The sequence below is a fragment of the Ranitomeya imitator genome, chromosome 3 (assembly GCF_032444005.1).
Source record: "Ranitomeya imitator isolate aRanImi1 chromosome 3, aRanImi1.pri, whole genome shotgun sequence".
Taxonomy (NCBI): domain Eukaryota; kingdom Metazoa; phylum Chordata; class Amphibia; order Anura; family Dendrobatidae; genus Ranitomeya; species Ranitomeya imitator.
Window position 1 is genome coordinate 230,343,823 of NC_091284.1, and position 23,429 is coordinate 230,367,251.

Below are 23,429 nucleotides of genomic sequence, written 5' to 3' on the forward strand. Positions count from 1 at the left end.
TGCCTATCAGCCGTGCCTACTTGCCTATCAACCATGCCTGACTCTTTCAGCCGTGCCAGCATGCCTGTCCATCAGCTGTGCTAGCTGCCTGTCTATCAACCGTGACCACCTGTGCTTGGCAAGTCTACCATCCCTAGCCATTCCTATCTCCTGTCATTTGGGTCTCAGCTTCCATCTACTGAGGTTAGTCCTGGTGTAGCACCTGGTTCCACCTCCCTCATTTCTCATCGGATCACGCCATCGTAAGCCGTCGTGCATCCGAGGTTGGACTTGGTGAGGCACTTAGTCACGCCCTAACAGGTTTTCCTCAGATCTTTGCATAGTGGTCCCACCACCCAGTCCATTACAGTCACTTTGACACATGGTAAGATTTTAATACTAGAGGTTAGGACCATCCTGATTTGGGTACATGTTGATGCTGTGGGATGGCTATTATGCTTTTTTTAAATAAAAAATGGTGTTTACTACGAATCCTATGTTATTTATATGCACTATTGCTTTTACTTATTTATTACAGCAGGGTACATGTTCTTTTTGTTTCCGTCAAAGTTTTGTCTGTTTGATGGACAGTGTCAACATGCTGCTATTTTGCATGCATACTAACTTATACTCCAGTTCATTTTTTTTGGTTAAGATACCAAAGACAAACATGGGGCCATTTTTAGGTCCATAGATGCCATGGAAATCCATCAATACCAACTGCCTCTGTCAACTATTGTATTAATCATGACAACTAATGGGTTAAACTGTCAGGATTAGAGTTATTTAAGATCCCAACAATCGCTGTAGGATCCAACTACACACATGGTCAAAATTGTTGGTACCCCTCATTTAATGACGAAAAACCCACAATGGTCACAGAAATAACTCGAATCTGACAAATGTAATAATAAATTAAAAATCTATGAAAATGAACAAATGAAAGTCAGACATTGCTTTTCAACCATCCTTCCTCAGAATAAAAAAAATAAATAAATAAAACTCATCAAATAGGCCTGGACATAAATGATGGTACCCCTGAAAATAATGTGACAAAAGGGACATGTTAAATCATGGTGTGTCCACTAATTAGCATCACAGGTGCTTACAATCAGTGAGTGGGCCTGTACATAGGACTACAGATACTCACTGTGCTGTTTGGTGATATGGTGTGTATCACAGTCAACATGGACCAGAGGAAGCAAAGGAAAGAGTTGTCTCAGGAGATTAGAAAGGAAATTATAGACAAACATGTTAAAGGTAAAAGTTATAAGACCATCTCCAAACAGCTTGATGTTCCTGTGACTACAGTTGCACATATTATTAAGAAATTTAAGATCCATGGGACTGTAGCCAACCTCCCTGAACGTGGCCGCCAGAGGAAAATTGATGACACATCAAAGAGACAGATAATACGAATGGTAACAAATGAGCCCAGAAAAATTTCTAAACAGATTCAGGCCATGTGCACACGTTCAGGATTTTTCACGTTTTTTTGCGTTTTTTCACTATAAAAACGTGATAAAAACACGAAAAAAACGCTTGCATTTGCCTCCTATTAATTACAGTGTATTCCGCATTTCTAGTGCAAATGTTGCTTTTTTTTCCGCGAAAAAATCGCATTGCGGAAAAAAAAAGCAACATGTTCATTAAAAATGCGGAATTGCGGGGATTCCGCACACCTAGGAGTGCATTGATCTGCTTACTTTCCGCATGGGGCTGTGCACACCATGCGGGAAGTAAGCAGATTATGTGCGGTTGGTACCCAGGGTGGAGGAGAGGAGACTCTCCTCCACGGACTGGGCACCATATAATTAGTAAAAAAAAAAAGAATTAAAATAAAAAATAGTCATATACTTACCCTCTGATGGCCCCGGTGTCTTCCCACCTCTCTGCGCTGCATGCTGCCACTTCTGTTCCTATAGATGGTCTGTGTGAAGGACCTACGATGACGTCGCGGCCCTGTGATTGGTCGTGCGACCGCTCACGTGACCGCTCACGTGACTGCGACGTCATCGAAGGTCCTGCACACACACACCATCTATAGAAACGGACGACGCTGAGGAGATAGGCTGTCTGCAGGGTGAGTATAACCATTTTTTATTTTTTTTATTATTTTTAAACATTCTATTTTTTACTATAGATGCGGCATAGGCAGCATCTATAGTAAAAAGTTGGTCACACTTGTCAAACACTATGTTTGACAAGTGTGACCAACCTGTCAGTCAGTTTTCCAAGCGATGCTACAGATCGCTTGGAAAACTTTAGCATTCTGCAAGCTAATTTCGCTTGCAAAATGCTAAGAAAAACGCGAAAAAAAACGAAAAAAAAAACCCCCCCAAAAAATGCGGATTTCTTGCAGAAAATTTCCGGTTTTCTTCAGGAAATTTCTGCAAGAAATCCGGACGTGTGCACATACCCTAAAGGTTAACTTCAAGCTCAAGGAACATCAGTGTCAGATCGCACCATCCGTCCTTGTCTGAGTCAAAGTGGACTTCTTGGGAGACAACCAAGGAGGACACTATTGTTGAAAAAAAAATCATAAAAAAGCCAGACTGGAATTTGCCAAACTACATGTTGACAAGCCACAAAGCTTCTTGGAGAATGTCCTATGGACAAATGAGACAAAAAAGGAACTTTTTGGCAAGGCACATCAGCTTTATATTCACAGACGGAAAAATGAAGCATATCAAGAAAAGAACACTGTCCCTACTGTGAAACATGGAGGAGGCTCTGTTATGTTCTGGGGCTGCATTGCTGCATCTGGCATTGGGTGTCTAGAATCTGTGGGACAATGAAATCTCAAGACTATGAACGGATTCTAGAGAGAAATGTGCTGCCCAGTGTCAGAAAGCTTGGTCTCAGTCGCAGTTCATGGGTCTTGCAACAGGATAATGACCCAAAACACTCAGCTAAAAACACCCAAGGATGGCTAAGAGAAAAACATTGGACTATTTTGAAGTGGCCTGACCTAAATCCTATTGAACATCTTTGGAAAGAGCTGAAATATGCCGTCAGGAAAAGGCAATCTTCAAACACGAGACAACTGGAGCAGTTTGCTCTTGAGGAGTGGGCCAAAATACCTGTCGAGAGGTGCAGAAGTCTCATTGACAGTTACAGGAATCGTTTGATTGCAGTTACCTTTAAAGGTTGTGCAGCAAAATATTAAGTTAAGGGTGCCATCATTTCTGTCCAGGCCTATTTCATGAGTTTTATTTTTTCTAAATTCTGTGGAAGCATAGTTGAAAAGCAATGTCTGACTTTCAGTTGTTCAATTTCATAGATTTTTAATTTATTTTTACTTTTGTCAGATTCAAGTTATTTCTGTGACCATTGTGGGTTTTTCTGTCATTAAACGAAGGGTACCAACAATTTTGACCACGTGTGTATGTATTGCAAGAGTGGTAATGCTGCTTAACTTACCGTAATCAAATTGCCCTAAGGCTATGTGCACACGTCAAGATTTCTTGCAGAAAATTCCTGAAGAAAACCGGACATTTTCTGCAAGAAATCCGCATGCGTTTTTTCGCGTTTTTGACGCGTTTTTTCACGCTTTTTTCCGGAGCTTCCCAATGCACTAAATAGCGGGCAAAACATGAAAAATCTGCAAAATTAATGAACATGATACGTTTTTTTACCGCGATGCGTTTTTTTTGCGGAAAAAAATGCATCATGTGCACAAAAATTGCAGAATGCATTATAATTGATGGGATGCATATGTATGCATTTTGTATGCGTTTTTATCGCGAAAAAAATGCAACGTGTGCACACAGCCTTATAATAAAACACAGCTCTTCTGTGGTTTCCTGCCTGCAACAAAACATTGCACCATGTGTCATCAGGGTTAGGTGAGGACATATCATTGGTACAATCTGTCAAGCACAGGCACTAAAGATGTAAGGGAGTCCAATTCCACCTCCAAAACAGAAAGCGGCTTCTGTCACAGGCACATTATTGATCTGCAAAGGGCCTGATGGATCAAGACTGGCATTGTTCACACCGGTCTTGATGAGAGGATATGCTGGAGTCAGATGGTTTTGATTCACGAAGGGGCATAAGCCTCTTTATGAATTCGGAGTGTCAGCTGAGAGGCATACACATCAGTGTGCGCCTTGCCACAAATACTACTCCAGCCCCTGCTGGAGTAAGATTGGTGGCAAAGCAAACACTGCCGATTGTCGTGAATGTGATGAGCGTCATTCACCATGCCTTAATTGTAAAGTGCTGCGGAATATGTTGGCGCTATTTAAATAAAAATTATTATTATTATTATTATTATGCCTCCATCCCACCACAGCTCCGCCAAATTAGTTGGAGCTGGGAGAAACTAGCGTGAGACTGCCTGAAATCGCAAAATGTTGGCGCTAATTTGCGTTGTGCTTAAATTTTGCAACTTTTCAAAGCTTTTACTCTAGAATTCTGGTGTGAAAGTTTTGATGTATCGGGCCCACACTGTTCTTGCACAGGGACCCTTTTCTGTCTGTGTCCTTACCTTATCAGAGGTGAAATATACATTGAAAAAAAATGGGTGCAAATAAATAAAATTCCCATAAAAAGTCCTTCTATTTAGAATTGCCCTTGCAAAAGATACAGGTGAGCAGTCACTAACTTTATCTTCTGTAGTGACAAAAATGGAGGCTAGCATGTTTAGGCAGGCTGCGCTGTGGGAATGAAGAGCCTTGGGATTCCAAAACAATTTTTATTAATACCAACATTTTTCTATGCTGCTTTCCACGTCTTTATCGGTGTTGTACCTGCACACAACCCCATTAAGTGAGTGCTACCATCGATTATACATATCCCTTACCAGAAAGTATTGCCCTATTTCGTGTGTTCCTTTGTCCCTCTCCAGAGCGTCCCCATATCCTTCTGTAGTCAGAGACCAGAACTAGCGACAATCAGACAGGGAATACGAATCACAGAGGTCTCGCCATTCTGAACAGTGCCATGTATCCAGGACTGTCTTATTGATTCCTTGATACTTGATAGGAATTGTAGGGGAAATCAGGAGTCACAGGAAAATATAACCCATGCCACACGAAATGCAGCCTGAGTGGTTTGGAAAGCTCTACACAATTGCAGAAATATGTTAAGGAAAGCCTATGCATATAGGGATTGATGCAACACTTGCAGGAAACACCAGGGCACCTTGAAAAATATTTACTTCTTAAATACCTTTTGAACGAAAATTCCTCGTGCTATTATGACATTATTGGACTTCAGCTGCCCTGTGATCCTGTAATGTGTTTGATTAGGGACTCCCAATGTGTGCCCAATGTAGTTTAAGCTACAATATACACTTTAGTGACTAACTAAAAAACAAGATTTATTTCTTTATTTTAATTTATTTTTTTTTAAATATGTATGAAAACCCAGAGAATTATTATGAATATGATAAGACATACACCACCTAAGGGCGCAGTCAGATGGCCGTATAACACAGACGACGATTGCATCACAAAGACTGGGCGGCGCGTAGCCTGACTTCTGACCCGAGCGTGACAGCTGCATAGAAATACATGTTTTCACGCTCGGGTCAGGAAAGCCGCTGGCCAGTCCGATCATTGCGATGTGATAGTTGTCTGTGTGGTCGTCATCCTATGGAGGTTGAACTATTTTTTGTCCAGACAGAGGGATTGCCTTCTAATGTTTGTTTTACAAGTTAATAATTTCCCCCTTAACGTCCCTTCTCAAAAGTAAATTAATTTCATATTTTTAATCTTTTCTCATAATCAAGATTCTCCATGTTCTTATCAATTTGTGCCTAATCTTTGTACCTTTTCTAACTCCAGGGCATCCTATTCTATGAAAGGCTGGGCAGAACTGGACAGCATATTCCAAATGAGGTCACACTAACCACTTTGTACAGTGGTAGTATTATGTCTGTATCCTTAAGTCCATGCCTCGCAATATCTCTCTAACCTTAGAAGCATCTGCTTGATACTCCATGCTGTTATTTAGTCTGTCATCAAGAGCAGTGCCAAGATCCTTCTCTGCAAGTGATTCTCCTAGTTTTACTTCCTCTAAAACATATTGTGCCCAGATGCATAACTTTATGTTTATCCACATTGAACCTCATTTGCCAAGTGGATGCCCAAACATTGAGTATGCCCAAGTCAGCCTGACACTTATGAACATTTTCCATAGACTATACTATACTATATAGTTTGGTGTCATCTGCAAAAATAGAAAATCTGTTAATGTGGTCAATATCATTAATAAAATTAATAATAGCAGACCCAACACTGAACCTTGGGTTAAACCACTAACCGGGCACCGTTCAGAGTTGCAGTCATTCAGCACAACACTGTGGGTGCGGTCATTGAGCACGTTTTTGATACAACCCAAACCTTACCTTCTAAATCTATAATCTTTAGTTTTCATATAAGGCATCAATGTGAGACTGTGTCACATGCCTTTGTAAAGTCCAAAATCACTATATTTAAAGCTACCTCTTGGTCCACATTTCTACTCAGCTCTTCATAATAATTTATTAAATGAGTTTGACAACTTATCTCATTAGTAAAACCCTGCTGGCTATCACTTAAAATGGTATTTTCTATCACATTCTCCTGTATCTTGTCCCAAGAGCAAAGATATAACTGAGCTGCGTTATTTAAATGGGTGTTCCGAAACAAAACTAGATTTTAATTCTAAATGTCTACCCAATTAATGTAATAATCTAAATGCTTTTTTAATATACTTTAATTAAAACATTTTGACTTCTGCTTTGATGCTGTTTCGTTTGAGAATCTCCAGTGCATGCTGGGATACTCAAATGGGACATCAGTAGCCTGGAACTTCGATTACTTCCCAACTGCTTTCCCCACCCTGAAATTAAGTGTCATAAGTAATATCCATTTTAGATGATGGGCTAGTCCCTGCTCTACTGATCAAGCATAATTTACAATGTGTCAATTCTTATACATGCTCAGTATAAGCTCCCTGCACAATGTTTTTTTCCATTGCGCAGTGACACTGTATTCCCTTGCCGACTCTAATGAGAAGTGTCGAGCCGACAAGCCAAGTGTCACCGCATATTGTAAAGAAGATAACATGGCAAGCAGAGTGAGCAGAGACCAGTCTCGCCCTCAAAACAGACACCCCGCGATCCTGGTCTCTGCTCATGCTGCTTGTCACATTCTCTCCTTTACAATGCACACTGACAGTGCACTCTCTTGCCAGCTCATCTCTTTTCATTAGAGAGCATGCACTGTCACTAAGCATTGAAAAGGAATATTGCACAGTTAGCTCATCCAACAGAGCCTCATCTCTTGTTGAGTCTTCCACAAACTGGCCTATAAGATTATCCTGTACCAAGCTGAGGAATTTTTCCCCTTTATAGTTTAAATATAGTTATCATCCCAGTAATGTAAAGTAGTGTAGCTGTGCATCCAGCTTAGGGTGAAAAAAATCACTTGCTACATAAACTTCAGCGCAGATCTAGTTCTATGCTTTTGTCAGGTCATACCTTTCTCCTCCTGCCTCTGCCCACTTTATAGACTTCAATAATATGTTTAACCTTGTTTTTCAGACTGAATTTTGAGTTCAGGAAGCAGGGGGATGGGAAGAAATGGCTCACAAGTGGATAAGCAAGTGTATATATCTGATAAGACATACTATAAAGGATCTTATATTTGCGTGCACTGATTTATGCAGTTTGTTTAAAGTACAGTTCACATTTACATACATACATAGTAACATAGTAACATAGTTAGTAAGGCCGAAAAAAGACATTTGTCCATCCAGTTCAGCCTATATTCCATCATAATAAATACCCAGATCTACGTCCTTCTACAGAACCTAATAATTGTATGATACAATATTGTTCTGCTCCAGGAAGACATCCAGGCCTCTCTTGAACCCCTCGACTGAGTTCGCCATCACCACCTCCTCAGGCAAGCAATTCCAGATTCTCACTGCCCTAACAGTAAAGAATCCTCTTCTATGTTGGTGGAAAAACCTTCTCTCCTCCAGACGCAAAGAATGCCCCCTTGTGCCCGTCACCTTCCTTGGTATAAACAGATCCTCAGCGAGATATTTGTATTGTCCCCTTATATACTTATACATGGTTATTAGATCGCCCCTCAGTCGTCTTTTTTCTAGACTAAATAATCCTAATTTCGCTAATCTATCTGGGTATTGTAGTTCTCCCATCCCCTTTATTAATTTTGTTGCCCTCCTTTGTACTCTCTCTAGTTCCATTATATCCTTCCTGAGCACCGGTGCCCAAAACTGGACACAGTACTCCATGTGCGGTCTAACTAGGGATTTGTACAGAGGCAGTATAATGCTCTCATCATGTGTATCCAGACCTCTTTTAATGCACCCCATGATCCTGTTTGCCTTGGCAGCTGCTGCCTGGCACTGGCTGCTCCAGGTAAGTTTATCATTAACTAGGATCCCCAAGTCCTTCTCCCTGTCAGATTTACCCAGTGGTTTCCCGTTCAGTGTGTAATGGTGATATTGATTCCCTCTTCCCATGTGTATAACCTTACATTTATCATTGTTAAACCTCATCTGCCACCTTTCAGCCCAAGTTTCCAACTTATCCAGATCCATCTGTAGCAGAATACTATCTTCTCTTGTATTAACTGCTTTACATAGTTTTGTATCATCTGCAAATATTTTACTGTGTAAACCTTCTAATCACAATGTTTCGCCACCGTTAAAATAATGAACATAGCTAACCTTTTGCACCACTCTGCAATGACCTCATAAGAGCCTCATTGGCTGCCCCTTGTAGTTCTATTGCTTTCTAATATTGTTTGGTTTGTGTAAAACGTCGGTCAAGGTGAGCTGATTTTTTTCAGTGAATGCTTGCATATATCACAGATAGTTAAGATAAAATATAACTTTTATTATGCCTAAAATTCAAGACATTAACGTACATAGACCAAACAACCGTGCAGGCTACCAACACCCTATATATTTGTCACCTATTATCAAATGCCTACCTATCAGCGGAGGTTGGCACCATGCTGAACTCTCCTCCCACCTCTCATCTAACTTGTTGTACGACAATCTACAATCTGGTTTCCGCCCCCATCACTCAACTGAGACTGCCCTGACCAAAATCACTAACGACCTACTTACCGCCAAAGCTACTGGACAATACTCTGTACTCCTCCTTCTAGACCTGTCCTCTGCTTTCGACACAGTTGACCACTGCCTCCTACTACAGATCCTCTCCTCCTTTGGCATCAAAGACCTCGCCCTATCCTGGATCGCCTCGTACCTTTCCAACCGCACATTCAGCGTTTCCCACTCCCATACTACCTCCTCATCCCACCCTCTCTCTGTTGGAGTCCCCCAAGGCTCTGTTCTAGGACCCCTACTCTTCTCAATCTATACACTTGGCTTGGGACAACTCATAAAGTCCCATGGATTCCAGTACCACCTCTATGCTGACGACACTCAGATCTACCTCTCTGGCCCAGACGTCACCGCTCTGCTGTCCAGAATCCCAGAGTGCCTATCAGCCATATCCTCCTTCTTCTCCTCTCGCTTCCTCAAACTCAATGTGGACAAATCTGAACTCATCATCTTTCCTCCATCCCACAAATCTTCCTTACTTGACCTATCTATCGCAGTCAATGACATCATGCTTTCCCCTGTACCCGAAGTCCGCTGCCTCGGAGTAACCTTCGACTCTGCCCTGTCCTTCAAACCACACATCCAAGCTCTTTCCACCTCCTGTCGCCTCCAGCTCAAAAATATCTCCAGGATCCGTCCTTTCCTCAACCCCCAATCTACTAAAATGCTTGTGCACGCCCTCATCATTTCCCGCCTTGACTACTGCAACATCCTTTTCTGTGGCCTCCCTGCTAACACCCTTGCACCTCTCCAGTCCATCCTTAACTCTGCTGCCCAACTAATCCATCTCTCTCCTCGCTACTCCTCCGCTTCCCCCCTCTGCAAATCTCTTCACTGGCTCCCATTCCCTCAGCGTATCCAGTTCAAATTGCTAATACTGACCTACAAAGCCATCCACAACCTGTCTCCTCCATATATCTCCCAGAACTGTGCTGGCTTTTTTAGATGTTTTTTAGCAAAGTCCAGTCTAGCCTTTTTATTCTTGATTCTTATGAGTGGCTTGCACCATGCAGTGAACCCTCTGTATTTATTTTCATGCAGTCTTCTCTTTATGGTAGATTTGGATATTGATATGCTTACCTCCTGGAGAGTGTTGTTCACTTGGTTGGCTGTTGTGAAGGGGTTTCTCTTCACCATGGAGAATATTCTGCGATCATCCACCACTGTTGTCTTCCGTGGGCGCCCAGGTCTTTTTGCATTGATGAGTTCACCAGTGCTTTCTTTCTTTCTCAGGATGTACCAAACTGTAGATTTTGCCACTCCTAATATTATAGCAATTTCTTGGATTGTTTTGTTCTGTTTTCTCAGCTTAGGGATGGCTTGTTTCTACCCGCATAGAGAGCTCCTTTGATCGCATGTTCACTTCACAGCAAAACCTTCCGAATGCAAGCAGCACACCTCAAATCAACTCCAGGCCTTTTATCTGCTTAATTGAGAATGACAGAACGAAGGGATTGCCCTCACCTGTCCATGAAATAGCATTGGAGTCAATTGTCCAATTACTTTTGGTCCTTTTAAAAACAGGGTGGCACATGTTAAGGAGCTGAAACTCCTAAACCCTTCATCCAATTTTAATGTGGATACCCTCAAATGAAAGCTGAAAGTCTGAACTTCAACTGCATCTGAGTTGTTTTGTTTAAAATTCATTGTGGTAATGTCTATAACCAAAATTAGAAAAATGTTGTCTCTGTCCAAATATATATGGACCTAACTGTACATATTGTAGAATAACCGATGCGTTAATACAGGCCACGCAATTTATAAGAGTGGCCACGCAGTATATAACACAGCCCAAACAGTATATAACACAGCCCATGTACTATATAACACAGGCCACGCAGTATATAGCAGTATATAGCAGCCACGCAGTATATAACACAGGTGACGTAGTATATAACACAGGCCACGCAGTATATAACACTGCCCATGTAATATATAGCACAGCCCACGCAGTATACTGTATAACACTGGCCAGGTTATATATTGCAGCCACGCGGTATATTACACAGCCCACGCAGTATATAACACTGGCCACGTAATATATAGCACACCCCACGCAGTACATAACACAGCCCACATAGCATCTAACACTGGCCAGGTAGTTTATAGCAGCCACGCGGTATCTAACACAGCCCACATAGTATACGGCAGTGTGGGCACCATATCCCTGTTAAAAAAAATAATTAAAAAAAAAAATTGTTACATACTCACCCGCCGGGATCCAATCCAGTGAAGCACTGGCGATGCACGCGCGGCTGCCGCCATCTTCCGTTCCCAGGATGCATTGCAAAATTACCCAGATGACTTAGCGGTCTCGCGAGACCGCTAAGTCTTCTGGGTAATTTCGCAATGCATCTCTGGGAACGGAAGATGGCGGAGGCTGCGCGCGGCTTGGCGGACTACGGAGAGTGAGTATAGCAGGTTTTTTTATTTTTTTTATTTTTAACGTTATATGTTTTTACTCTTGATGCTGCATTGGCAGCAACAATAGTAAAAAGTTGGAGGCACACGGGTTAATAGCAGCGGTAGCAGAGTGCGTTACCCGTGGCATAACGCAGTCCGTCACCGCTGGCATTAACCCTGTGTGAGCGGTGACCGGAGGGGAGTATGCGGGCGCCAGGCACTGACTGCGGGGAGTAAGGAGGAACTAATCGACTGTGCCCGTCACTGATTGGTCGCGGCAGCCATGACAGGCAGCTGGCGAGACCAATCAGCGACGCAGGATTTCTGTTACGGAAGTTGCAGACAGACAGACAGACAGACAGACGGAAGTACCCCTTAGACAATTATATACATAGATAGAAAGGAGTGTATAGGGATTGCCGTTTGAGGATTAATAATGAGGTAGACAAAAGTAGAAAGCATGTGCAAAAAGGAGGTGAGCTTAACAACACAACAATAAAGTGACAAGTGCATAAATATAGTACCTTGCTATACTGTTTCCTATTACTGTGTAGCCTTCCTAAAGCAGAGGTTGGCACTAGTGATGGGCGAGTGTACTCGTTGCTCAGGTTTTCCTGAGCACGCTCGGGTGACCTCCGAGTATTTATGACTGCTCGGAAATTTAGTTTTAATCGCCTCAGCTGAATGATTTACAGCTACTAGCCAGGCTGAATACATGTGGGGATTCCCTAGCAACCAGGCAACCCCCACATATACATAAAAACCCCCCAAAAAAAGGAAGAACCGAACACCCACTAAGTGCGGAAATGGATACTAAATATGACTAAACGGATGACAAAGCATCAGATACAGTGATATACAGAAGATCCATACCAAAACGGGGTATTAATAAGTATAACATTTATTGAAAAAAGTTTAGAACATTAAATTACAATGGTCAAATCCACTATATAACAAGGACAAACGTGAATGAGCAGCAAACAGCTAAAAAGAACAGTGCATCAGATGTAGCAAAATAGAGGATGCACTGAAACCCCCATATATACTCAGCCTTGCTAGTAGCTGTAAAACATTCAGCTGCCTTAATGAAAACTAAACCTCCGAGCAGTCATAAATACCCGGAGGTCACCCGAGCGTGCTCGGGAAAACGTGAGCAACGAGTATACTCGCTCATCACTAGTTGGCACCCTACTGGTCAGCAGCAATCCCTATACACTCCTTTCTATGTTTGTATAAATGGGTGACCATGTGATTCACCAATATAGGGACATCTAGGAGACTGAGGGCTAGCCACCGAGCAACAGGGGCGCCATTCTCGTATTGTGTTTAGGGTGCCAACCTCCGCTGATAGGTAGGCATTTGATAATAGGTGACAAATATATAGGGTGTTGGTAGCCAGCACGGTTGCTTGGTTTATCTATGTTAAAGTCTTGAATTTTAGGCATAATAAAAGTTATGTTTTATCTTAAATATCTGTGATATATAAGGTTCCATATAAATAATTTTGACCTTATAAGTGTATTTGAATGCTTGCATATCCATTAACTGTGTGAACAAAAAATCTAGTTTTTTCTAATAGTCCCCTTTTATTTTCTATAGGGAAAATAATTTATTATTATTATTTATTATTTATTATTATTATGTTGTGTTTTTCCTTATGGCAACTAATAATCTGGAATCTCATTACATACAGCATTAAAATTAATTTTTATACTCCTGTTAAAGTAAAATGACATCACAAAATCATTATTGAAGGTACTAAAGAGTTAACACTTCCCTTTTCATATCATATCAGTCCCGTATCACTTTTTCCAGTTATGAGTGCCTTACTCCTTGATAACATTGAGTCAAGTTTAGAAGTCACTTTGACAGAGTCCTTTCTGTAAAATGTGTTACTAACCCAATAGCTACTGGAAAAGAAATGATGAAAGAGTTAAAACAGAAGAACTGGCAACTAATCTGTATATTAGGAGGTGAAAAGTCTTGCTTCTGTTGACCTCCTATTTGCTATCATATGTATGCATCAGCATTGTGACCAGAATTACAGTATGGCCAATCCTTCCCGACACTGGGTCATTTCCCACCACCCTTTACTGCAACAGACGACAGAAATTGACATTCAACCTGATTAAAGTGTTTCAAATGAGAATCAGTTTTCAAGTTAGAAAAATACTAATGACCTTCATGACCGCGTATCGCCAAAACAGGGTCTTTCCCGTACTCAATCTTCCTGACCCCCACCCCATCCCCAGGGGGCCATTCTCCCCTTCTCCTGTAAATTTAAATTAAACACCAACACGTAAATTTCTTTGGATAATTTTGGCCACAGCGGCCATTTTATTAAACAAACAATAACATAAATAACAACATATATACCATATGTAAAAAACCTGGAGGGGAGGGTTCTTGGGGGTAAGAAATCTGGCTCAAAAATAGGCATAAAGCCACCACCAACTTTAAAACCAAACACTTCTTTACCCTCAGCCGTGACCACCAGCTCAAGGGCACCATGTAACCCATTTCGGGCAAACCAAAACCCCAAAGCTCCCGAGGTAAATTCCCCGTCCAGAGCCCGTAAACAAAAGCCAGATCAACCCCGTAAAAACGTCATCACCACCTCCAAGAACCCCACCCCCCGCCAAAACTGCCACTGTGACAATGATAACGAAAACTCCCCTCTGGCAATAACTGATTAAAAAACCGAGATGAGAAAAAACCCAACTCCCCGGCTACCCCTCCATCAAACTGTTCACTTAAACTAATCCACAATAAAGGGAGGGAGGGTGGGCTTCTCTCCTGATGATTCACCTCACAAGTGATCCTTCCCGCACTTCTCCAGCCCCTGCCTCCTTTCCCCACTAGGTCCACCCCTTATTCAAAAATTTCCACCAATCACCTATAAGATCCCTTTTTTTATTCAAAACTCTAAAACTCCCTTCTTGGCAACGCAGTCATGTGGGGGCTTTCATCCAGCTGCGCCCATTACAGCCCCCCTTCTTGACCGCGTATCGCCAAAACAGGGTCTTTCCCGTACTCAATCTTCCTGACCCCCACCCCATCCCCAGGGGGCCATTCTCCCCTTCTCCTGTAAATTTAAATTAAACACCAACACGTAAATTTCTTTGGATAATTTTGGCCACAGCGGCCATTTTATTAAACAAACAATAACATAAATAACAACATATATACCATATGTAAAAAACCTGGAGGGGAGGGTTCTTGGGGGTAAGAAATCTGGCTCAAAAATAGGCATAAAGCCACCACCAACTTTAAAACCAAACACTTCTTTACCCTCAGCCGTGACCACCAGCTCAAGGGCACCATGTAACCCATTTCGGGCAAACCAAAACCCCAAAGCTCCCGAGGTAAATTCCCCGTCCAGAGCCCGTAAACAAAAGCCAGATCAACCCCGTAAAAACGTCATCACCACCTCCAAGAACCCCACCCCCCGCCACACACGAACAGCCCTGACCACCTCAGGCTCGTGAGTGCCCCACCGCCACCAAAGCTCTCTCGACTCCTTCCTGTAGCCCGAGTGCCCATAAATCCATACCAACATCATTAAGATGCACTCCATCATCCCTCCAATAATTGCCAATCCCATCCTCCAGCTCCAAATGTCTAACGGCAATACCCCCGTTCCGAGACACAAATCCTGCCACCGCCCTATTCAGCTTCACCCGGGCTCTATTGATCCCTCTATGGGACCGTACATCACGCCACTTCCGCCTTGGTACAATGTCCGACCACACCGTCACAACACCCGGGAAAGATACCCACAACCGTAAAAAATCAAAACGAATGTCTCTGATCAACTCCCTCACTGGCCTAACTCCCAAATCATTTCCTCCAAGGTGAACCACCAAAATGTCCGGGGGTCGATCCAATCTAGCGGCGTTGGCAACTGCCGGCAACAAACTCCGCCATAACATACCCCGGAATCCCAACCATCTAATAACCACCGAATCCCTTACAAAGCCTAATTGCCTACCATTTCGCCTGACATCCGCACGAAGCGCACCCCAATGAACAAATGAATGTCCGATAATCCATGCCAGGAGGGAGGTTCGACCTGAAAAAACACAACAATGATTAACACCATAACAAGGCTCTCTCCCCCACAGACCTAATTCCTAATATAAGACAGATATCGATCCGAACTCCATCTGCCTATTCTTTTGATAACATCAACGCCTAGGCCCAGACCATCCGCCTCGGACGCAGCACCAATTCGAAATGAATGCGACCCGAAATTCTTCGGGTCAACACCCAACGATCCCAAACCCCTCTTCAACAGCGCCGTAAATTGGTAGCGCGACAAAAATTCCCCGTTCTGATGTCGTAACAAAGGGCCTGCCCTCAGTGCCGACAGACGCCAATAAGATTCCAAACAGTGCTGCGGGCACATCCCGCTACCGTCAACTCTCCCCAGCACCACTCGCCTACCCCTACCAAGCTGATCAGTCTTAGAACGCCTGATCCAAAATACAATACCTCCTGCCCAAAAGTCAACATCTTCCGCTAACAGACCACCCACCTTATTTTTATTTGGGGACACCAGCTCCCCCAGGCGCAAAGCGCCAAAGAACGCTAAAGAGAAGGCTAACCTAAACAATACAACCTCAAACTGCGAACTACAAATACCGCCCAAAGCCTCCCCAAGCCGTTCCAGCATACCAAAAGAAATCGGCCTACGCTTATCAAAAGACACATTGCCCTTCCGAAAACCCTTCAAAGCCTGCCTTATCAAAAAATCTTTTGTCAGATCAGCTGAACCTTGCAACCGAAAACCAAAGGCCAGACCCGCAACAACTTTGTTTAACCTCGAAACGGACCATCCCCATTCGGCCGCCTTACCCATCAAAGCCAGCAGAGCCATAATCTTATCGCCGTCGGATTCCACTGGGCCGCATTGGACCAACCAACCTTCCCACATCTCCCACGCCGCTGCATAATCCGACCATGTCCTGCTCGACAGTGAGGCCTGTATCAAGCGACCTCCCCTTCCGCAACAATCTGCCACAGATGCGAAGGACATCCCGCTCCTGTAGGTTCCGAATCTGGCGCCAGTTCCCGGAATCGGTCCCACTGAAAACGAGATAAAGCATCAGCTATATTGTTTTGGACACCTGGTACATGCACCGCCGAAATCCACGAATTCAATTCCAAACACCTCAACACCAATTCCCTAACCAACCTAATCACGGGGGGAGAAGAGGAAGATAAACTGTTGATAACTGACACGACACTCAAGTTATCACAATGGAATCGTACCCGACGATCCTTAAAATTCTCGCCCCAAATAAACGCTGCCACTACAATTGGGAACAACTCCAACAATGCCAAATTTTTGGTTAGCCCGTTTTGCCGCCATTCTTCCGGCCACACTCCGACACTCCATTTGCCTGCACAGTAGGCGCCATAACCGGCTCCCCCTGCTGCGTCCGTATAAATTTCACAATCAAAGGCGTTCAAATCCTCCTGCTGAATCAATGATCTGCCATTATAATTTTCCAAGAAACGCTGCCAAACCAACAGATCGTCCTTGTGCTCCCGGCTCAAACGTATGAAATGATGAGCTGCACGGACTCCCGCCGTAGCTCTGGACAACCTTCGGCAAAAAATCCGGCCCATAGGCATGATCCGGCACGCAAAATTTAAGCGCCCTAGCAACGACTGTAACTCCTTCAACGTCACTTTCCTCAATTTTCCGATTCTGGACACCTCCTGCTTCAGCAACAACAATTTGTCGTCGGGCAACCTGCATTCCATCTTTCTAGAATCGATAAGAATCCCGAGAAAACTTAAGACCGTACAGGGACCCTCTGTTTTCTCCTGCGCCAAAGGGACCCCGAAATGCCCGGACACCCATTCCATGGTGGCCAATAAATTACCGCAAACCGCAGAGTCCGGGGGGCCCACAAACATGAAGTCATCCAAATAATGAATGACCGAAGCAACATCAGAAACGTCTCTAACAACCCATTCCAAAAAAGTACTGAAAGTTTCAAACAACGAGCAAGAAATGGAACAGCCCATCGGCAAACACCTGTCTAAATAAAATTCTCCATTCCAAAAACAACCTAGTAACGGAATGCTCTCCGGATGTACCGGCAGAAGCCGAAAGGCAGACTCGATGTCTGTCTTCGCCATCAAGGCCCCCGCTCCGTACATACGAACCCATTGCACTGCCGCATCGAACGACGTGTATACAACCGAGCATAATTCCTCCGCAATGCCATCGTTAACAGAACAACCTTTTGGGTACGATAGGTGCTGGATTAAACGAAACTTATTTGGCTCCTTCTTGGGCACCACCCCCAATGGAGAAACGATCACCCCTTCCATAGGCAGCGAACTAAACGGGCCCGCCATTCTTCCTAACTCCACCTCTTTTGCTAACTTACTCGAAACAACATCCGCATGTAAACTTGCTGACCTCAGATTTTTTGTAGAAAAGGGGACCGTATGATTCGGGTGAGGAATCCTAAAACCTTCAGCAAAACCGTCCCTAATCACCACCGCCTTCAACCGGTCCGGATATCTACTTAGATAAGGGGCCATCTTTTGAAGCCTCACCGGCGTCACCCCCATGACCGCTACCCCCTGCTGGCTTGCCCCTTGCTTTTCTGAAACATTTTGAAGCCCCGTGTGAAGCTCCGCTACAATGGGAACACACGTGCTTAAACCTGCAGGTATTGCCATACTTGCACTGGCCGTCATTGAACTGCCAGCACGTTCCCGTTTTTTCCTTCGCCCCTTGATACCCCTGTCCTCCTCCTCCCCCTTGTCCTGATTGCTGACTACTACTCCCCGCGCCCCCTTGAAAGGACTGCCCGTACCTCACAGGGGCCATCACCTTCAGCCACAATCCAATGTCCTTATGCTCCCATTTTATCTCAGGCCTAACCGCCTTCCGCTGCCTGAATTGTTCATCGTAACGCTGCCAAGCCTGGCCCCCATACGTACGATGTGCCTCACCAATAGAATCAAAGTAACAGAAAAGACCCGAGCAATTTTCCGGGAATTTTTCTCCTATCACACTGGCCAAGATAGCAAAAGCCTGTTGCCAATTAACAAACGTTTGCGGAATCAGGCGCCAACGCCTTTTTTCCTCCTCTTCCTTTTTGCTATCATCTTTTTTCCCTTTGTCCAGATTAAATTTTTCCAAAGGGAGGAGGGAGAAAATCTCGACAAATTCATCCTTCCAGATCTTCTCCTTCACCTCCTTCTTTAAATGGGCACCGAGGGGACCCTCAAAGCACACAAAGACCTCCCCTTTTGCCCGATCATCCAACTTTATCTCATCCTTCTTACCCGTCTCCGTTTGAACCGACACTGACACCCCAGCTGCCTGGGCCGACGCGGCCGCCCCAGACCTCACTAATTCACCGGAGCCCCCTCCCCCGGCTGTACTAACAGGATCCACCAACCAAGCCCCAGCAGGTGACCCTCCCATATTACTTGCTGGCCCCGCGTCCAATCGCCTCAAAATATGCGACATACCTGCCAAAAGCTCTCTAACGCCAGGAAGCCCAGAACCAGCGTCCCCTACCCCCTCCACTAACCCCACCGTACCCGGCACCGAAATAGGAATAGACATGTACTCACGAGGCTGCGCAGGTGCTGTGTCCCCACCAGCCGTGTCTCCGGAATCCCGCTGTTCGCCATCTTCTGGATGTTCGCTCTCAGATCCGGGGTCGTCGCTGCCGCTGAATTGCCCCAGGCCCGCGCCCCTGGCCTCCACGTCACCAGGGGGGACCGAGACTGGCGATACACTCCTGTCGCTGGACCTCCTGGCGGATCTTGACCTGACGGCTGTTTGCAATCCACCTCGGCCTCCTGGCCTACTTGCCCGACCGGCACCTGCCCCACGACCAACGCGTCCCGGGCCCAGCTGAACCACCGATGCCAGCCTGCCCGTCGCCCTACTCTGTCGTCTCGTGCCGCTGCCAGGCCCACCTAGGGGAGGTGAGCCCGCCGCTGTCACCGCTGCTCCATGGCTCCCCCTCACTGCTGCCGTCGCTGGACTCCTGGCTCCTCCTGTTGTCGCCGCCGCTGACTGTGCTGTAAGTCTGCTGTTCCTGGCGCCGCTGGGGGGCGCCGCACTTCCCCTCGATCCCGGACTAGGCCGCACTACCTGTGCGGCCCTCACCGCTGACGTCGCTGTGCTCCCTTCTCCTCCTGACTCTGCCGCCGCTGCCCGCGCTGTGCTCCGGCTGCTTCTGGCACCGCTAGAGGGCGCCGCACCGCCGCTCGCTCCCGGACTAGGCCGCACTTCCGTTGCGGCCCTGGCTTCCGCTGCGGCCCTGGCATCGGGCCGTGCCTGGCTGGTCGCCGCTCCACGTCGCCGCCTCGCGCCGGCAGAGCCGCCGGGTGGATTCCTGCCGGAGGGGGGGACGGGCAGGATGGTCGCGCCGCGTCCCGCAGCCCCCGCAGGGTCCCCGGAGGGGCTCCGCGGCCTGCGCCTGCCGCGCGGTGACATGTCGGGGGACAATCTTTCTGGGGGCCGGGTTCTCCTGGTCCTGCTGCCCCGGCTCCCGCAGTCGCCCAGCAGCCTGGTGAGCTGCTCTTCCAGCCATCCATCGCTCCTGGACCTGGATTCCCTGCGCAGCTGCTCCACGAGGCTGTCTATGGAGGCCATGGTGAGTAGCTGCACACTTCTTCTCTCCTGATGATTCACCTCACAAGTGATCCTTCCCGCACTTCTCCAGCCCCTGCCTCCTTTCCCCACTAGGTCCACCCCTTATTCAAAAATTTCCACCAATCACCTATAAGATCCCTTTTTTTATTCAAAACTCTAAAACTCCCTTCTTGGCAACGCAGTCATGTGGGGGCTTTCATCCAGCTGCGCCCATTACAGCCCCCCTTCTTTAAATTCAATATGAAAAGGAGGGATGAAAATACTTCTATATTTCAACTGGAAACAGCATAGCTGGGTTTTCTGTCACTTGTGGTAAAGATTCAGTTTGCAGTATCATAGTACTAGGTACTATACATATATGTTTTTTTTGTTTTGTTTTTAGTTTTTCTTGGGTTTTGACTGTGAAAAGGCCACCGTGTGAACGTGCTCTTACACATTGCATGTATATCAGCTTATGCTGCGGCTCATTTCTTTGGTTTTGAGATATTTATATCTCTATCTATCTATCTATCTATCTTTATATGCACTTTCATCTATAGAAAAATTCAATATTACATTTTTTTCCTTTGCAGCCAGCAATATAGCTGAAATTTAAGACATTTTTAGCCTTGTCATATTAACACTCAAGTGAGATTACTCTAGGGATGCAAATGCAACAATGCAGTAATGTAAAAATAGCAAGACAACTGAGGTTCCAACAAGTCCTCATTGGGGTTCTACAACAATACACAAGAAGAGATGATAAAAAGGTTCAGGGAAGCACAAACTTTTACAACCAACATTTCAATCGCAAACATCCTGGGCTCTTCATACGATTAACAGATCCTCTCAATAACATTACATTGCAAAGCAACATAGTTAGTAAGGCCGAAAAAAGACATTTGTCCATCCAGTTCAGCCTATATTCCATCATAATAAATCCCCAGATCTACGTCCTTCTACAGAACCTAATAATTATATGATACAATATTGTTCTGCTCCAGGAAGACATCCAGGCCTCTCTTGAACCCCTCGACTGAGTTCGCCATCACCACCTCCTCAGGCAAGCAATTCCAGATTCTCACTGCCCTAACAGTAAAGAATCCTCTTCTATGTTGGTGGAAAAACCTTCTCTAACAAACATCCATGACGCCAGGTAATGCATAATGATTAGGTCTCAAGTGACATCTTGACATCATGGGGGCTTAGTAATCACAAAAGGATCCCAGGATGCTGACAATCAAAGTGCTGGCAAAGGAAGTTCGCTCTGCCCTGGTCCAGTGGCCATGAAGAGTCAAAGTGGATGTTAGACCATGGTAGTGCAAATCTTTTTTGCTCATCTCTAACACTTACTATTGGAGATCCTAGAAACTAAGAGTAAACTCAGCAGGCCTGTAGCAAATACTTACTTACTCTTACATCGTCATTTGATTTTTCGCCCCCCCCCCAAAAAAAAAAAAAAACAATAAAGAAAAGTTTGAGAAGTATTTCCAAGAGTCCAACTTTCAACAGAATCCAAGCCACCACAAATGGTTTAAATCTGTAATAATTGTTCATGCAACATTGGTCAAATCAACATGGACCTACTGGACCCAGCTGGAAGCCATTCGCCAGAACATTAACCTCCATCCTGTTTTACCCCACCCATCATTTCGGCTTTATAAGTTTTTTTAATATGATCATGTTACAAAAGAATGTTATTTGCACCATATTGATTTTAATGGAACATTCTTATGCTAGTAGTTGTCACAGAGAAGAAGGGGTGTGACTAAGTCAATCTAAAATATAGGTTGCCGGTGAAAGTTGCCTCCATACCCCAACAAACCTTGGTTAAAAGGAGAGAGAGACTGAAACCTGGCTGACACAGGAATGTGTCGTCAAGTCCTGAGATGTGTGACTAACGGAAATCAAACCTGGTCTTTTACATTGATGTATTAGAACGAGATAAGAGGCAAATGTATTAATATTCCTAAGCTAAATATGTAAGGACATGTTTGCATTATCATGACCTTTTTTCTCCTTGAACTTTTCCTACTTTTTAATTAGATCCGCAAAGCATTGATCTAACTAATAATACTAATATTACTTATAGCACAGCCTTATTAATGTCATGTGTAACCTTTTACCATACCTAAACCTGGTAGGAGTGACTACAACAGATCAGCACTAGAAATTATGAGAACACGCAGGACTTATGCTGAAGCAGGAGGTATAAAGTCTAAGGAAACTTAAAGAAGTTGAGCGGAGTATTATGGTTATTAAGTCGCTGACATTCTCCTGAAACCTGCGTTCAGTATGCAGAAAAGTGGAATTTCTGAAACTGGTACGAGAAGATGAAGTGACACTTGATTCCTGATGTCTCTCTATGAAATGATGATATGAAAATGACCATAAGCCTGTACAGAAGAAGGAGGTGAGAACATTAAGCCCGAAATCTGTGTCTAGTTACGAAATGCTACAGGTATAATAGGACTATCTGACAGATGATATGTGCCAGAGATGTTAATCTACTGCCCAAATACACACATATGTTAGCCTGACGAGCATAAATTAACTATGCAAAATAATTCCTTTACTTTATTCAAGCCATTCAATCTTTATATATATATATATATATATATATATATACATACTATTGGGCTAGTTCTCAGATATGTTTTCTACTTTCCTAAGTACTTTATATTTATAAAGTCAATTGACTGAGCATTTAACTGGATAGATACTTACTTACCGTACATAGTGGAAAAACAATATTTTTAGAACTATATACAGTATATAATATAAAAAAAAGTAATTAATATCCATAAATCTCATATAAGCCACTAATAAACTCTTAGAAATGCCCATCTGTCTACTAGGTCAGAATGACAGAAATGTGTGGTCGAGCTCTTACCTGGCAGCCTGGTATCCAGCGTGTGAGCTCACCAATAGGTTTCAAGGTGTGCTAGAGGCTACTGGAGTGGAGGTACTTGAGGTGGAGGGAGAAAGTAAATGAAGCGCACTCCTCTCTGATCTCAACTGACTCATTTATAAACAGTGGCAAATAGGGAGGAGGGAGGCAGTAAGGAGCTGTGGATTGGTTGCACATGAGAAGTGATTAGGAAAGGTATAACAGGGCTTAAGCCAGGAGATAGGAGAAACTGATAAGAAGAGAAGGGGGTGGGCTAGTGAATGGAGGGGGCAGTGGGGAGAACATAACAGCCCTCTTTTTGTTCCTACATCAGCCCTCCCACTCCTTTGCTTCCTTTTTTGCCTTGATCTGATTCTGAAATTTCCTAAATACACACTAGGACAATAGACCACATTGAGTACTCCAAAGGTTTCCCAA

At 44.3% G+C, this 23,429-nt stretch overlaps 1 protein-coding gene across 4 annotated transcripts in view; it reads right to left on the minus strand.

Moving 5' to 3' along the window:
• The window catches only part of SLC26A9 (solute carrier family 26 member 9), a 183,268-nt gene extending 160,162 nt beyond the window's left edge, over positions 1 to 23,106 (minus strand). For all 4 annotated transcript variants that reach the window (XM_069756258.1, XM_069756254.1, XM_069756255.1 and 1 more), the window contains exon 1: positions 22,995 to 23,106. The gene's annotated coding sequence lies outside the window, so the exon portion shown is untranslated. The remainder of the gene's footprint in view (positions 1 to 22,994) is intronic.
• Between the last annotated feature and the right edge of the window lie 323 nt (positions 23,107 to 23,429).